This window comes from Bison bison, unplaced genomic scaffold (genome assembly GCF_000754665.1).
Source record: "Bison bison bison isolate TAMUID 2011002044 unplaced genomic scaffold, Bison_UMD1.0 scf7180017864072, whole genome shotgun sequence".
Lineage (NCBI taxonomy): Eukaryota > Metazoa > Chordata > Mammalia > Artiodactyla > Bovidae > Bison > Bison bison.
In genome coordinates, this window is record NW_011494644.1 from 12938099 (window position 1) to 12940316 (window position 2218).

Genomic DNA, 2218 nt, shown 5'->3' on the forward strand with positions numbered 1-2218 from the left:
CCCGGCCCGGCCGGGCCCGGCTCCGGAGCCCGCACCCCTGTCCTCGGCGCCCGCGTTTCCCGGTCTCTGGCTTCCCCGTGGCCCGACTCGCCCCCGCCGTGGTCGGCCTCCGCTCTCTCCCGCCCCCTCCTCGCCTTCCTGTCCCTCAGGCTGGGCCGGCACAGTTTCCCAGCCTCCGCAGTCCTTCGGGGCGCCTTCCGGGGATGAGCCGCCAGGGCGTCCCCCGGATCGGACTTCTGCCCTCGTCTCTACCGGGACTTACCTTACCCAGGCTCACCCCATCCTTGCCCTCCTGTACTGGGTCCTCTAGGCATTTCACTCGCGCCCTCCCGCCCCCCACCCCACGCCCTGTGTCCCTGGGTTTTGCCCTTTTGCCCCCAGATGCTTTCCTTTCCCAACTCGCCCCTTCTCTCTACATTTTCATTCCCCACCGTCGCTAACACATCTTTTCCTCTACGCTTAAACCTTCAGACATTGCTCCTCTCCTGAGTGCCCGGTCTATACAGTTTTAGCGTAAGTCGTCTTTAAATGAGCTACACCCATAACAGGTAAAGTGTGTTGCTTAGAGTTTGGCGCACAGTAGGTCTGGTACGTGGTAGGTGCTCACGCGTGTTACCCTCTTCCTCCTTTGAGGCCTTTGTGCCCTCCAGATAGAGGTAGCAAGACGTCCAGTATCCAGTACCTCAGGAGTAGAATGGGAGGTGGCAGGATGAATTAGGCACCTCCAAGTGTGATTAAGAGATTGCATTGTCAGTTATTTACTTACAGCAGTCATTCCGAAGAATTGAATTTTGCCATCTTTGTGTCATGTATCGTTTTCTAATAATTGGCTTTGTAAAGAGTTCTTAATAAGGTTTGCAACTTAGTCCCACCACCCCATCTCCTTTGCTGAACTTTTATTTTTAGGGAAGGAAGAGCCCGCACCTCCTAGTTGAAATTGCATTTTGTCTAAGAAGGGTTTAGAGTGTTTATCTCCCAGCTGGATAGTCCAGTCCCGCAGTGAATTTTCACCCTTTAAGAACCTAGAGAAATCAGGTTTAGATTTCTTGGAATCAACCGTGGAAGGGATCAGAAATGCTTAGGAGTGGAAGTTCTGACAAGTTCTCTCAGAGTGAAGGAGGAATTAGCCACCCCCGCCCCACTTTCTGGCTATCAGAGGAAATAACTAGAGTCAATTTTTAAAAAGAATAAAATAAGTTTGACTTTTGAAAATTATAAGCCGTGTTACTGGCCTCAAGCCATTCTTGCTCATTTGCTCTGATGATTTCCAAGCCTGGGTGAATCAAACAGTTGGCTTTTTCTGCTCCTGGAGGCTTGAGGAAAGCGTGTGACTGAACTGCTGGTGCTGTTCTAAACTTTTGGATTCCAACTTTGCTCGCGCTGCCTGGAGATCCTTTGACTCACTACCTATGTACCTCTTATGTACCTAGACCTCATTGCTATTTCTAGAGCTTTACCATTTTCCTCTTCTTGACTTGACTTATCTTACTCTTGATTTCTTTACATTTCTTATTTTGCCTCTTACCTCGCAGAATTGGTGGGCATCAGCCCTGAACCCTTAAGGGTCTGTCATTTATCTGTGTGCTTGTACCTATCTGATTTCTGATCGCCTTTTCTTTTATCAGAGGAAGAAGGTATTACTTTCTGAGGCTAACATCTTTCATGTTCTGTATTCTCTCTTTTTCTCAGCTTGCACACATGCTCAGGTTTTCACCATCTACAACAAACCAAAACGAAACATTGCCTTGATGTTCTTTCCCTCAGATTAATGTGGTATTCCTTAGGATTTTGTTTTCTGTTCTTTCCCCTGTCCTCTAGTTTGTGTTATTACACTTTCGTTCATGGCTTCTAGTAGCACCTGTATATTTTTGGTTTCAGTTCAGTTCAGTCGCTCAGTCGTGTCCGACTCTTTGTGACCCCATGAATCACAACACACCAGGCCTCCCTGTCCATCACCAACTCCTGGAGTTCACTCAGACTCATGTCCATCAAGTCAGTGATGCCATCCAGCCATCTCATCCTCTGTCGTCCCCTCTCCTCCTGCCCCCAATCCCTCCCAGCATCAGAGTCTTTTCCAATGAGTCAACTCTTCGCATGAGGTGGCCAAAGTACTGGAGTTTCAGCTTTAGCATCATTCCTTCCAAAGAAATCCCAGGGCTGATCTCCTTCAGAATGGACTGGTTGGATCTCCTTGCAGTCCAAGGGACTCTCAAGAGCC

General features: G+C 49.0%; 1 protein-coding gene across 1 annotated transcript in view; it reads left to right on the plus strand.

Moving 5' to 3' along the window:
* Positions 1–2218, plus strand: part of TPST1 (tyrosylprotein sulfotransferase 1) — a 107367-nt gene that overhangs the window by 501 nt on the left and 104648 nt on the right. The window lies entirely within an intron of this gene.